Source organism: Morone saxatilis, unplaced genomic scaffold (assembly GCF_004916995.1).
Source record: "Morone saxatilis isolate NCDOM2014 unplaced genomic scaffold, NCSU_SB_2.0 Contig23, whole genome shotgun sequence".
Lineage (NCBI taxonomy): Eukaryota > Metazoa > Chordata > Actinopteri > Moronidae > Morone > Morone saxatilis.
In genome coordinates this window covers 4,526,297-4,526,721 of record NW_023339796.1, presented here as the reverse complement: position 1 = coordinate 4,526,721, position 425 = coordinate 4,526,297, and positions in this window count along the sequence as shown.

Here is a 425-nt window from a genome sequence, read left to right as displayed (position 1 = left end):
CAGCTGTTGTGGTGCTTTAAACATAGCCCACTGTCCCAGAAAATAGAATGTATTTTAAAGTTACCAATGGCAAAAACATAAAAAATAGCTTTGTAAGCATGGATACTCGCTGTTGTGTAATACATACATTGTATCCTTTGTTTAGGTTTAATGGTTATTACGAAACCCGAAGCTCTTCACAACAATAATTCACTGCCTCCGTGCATTACTAATCTCACCTTCATTCAAAATACTGACAGACCTAGACAGAGAGTCACCATGAGACGGCGTGAGACACATTGGGTTTCCATGGCTTGAAAGAACAAACTTCAGCAAACAACATATCAGAGGCTGCTTTCTTTTGAAAAATGTGAAAATGTTTATTGGGCAGGTTTAATGTGGACAGAATCACATATTCTAGACTGGCGTTTTCTTGTCCGTTTAGT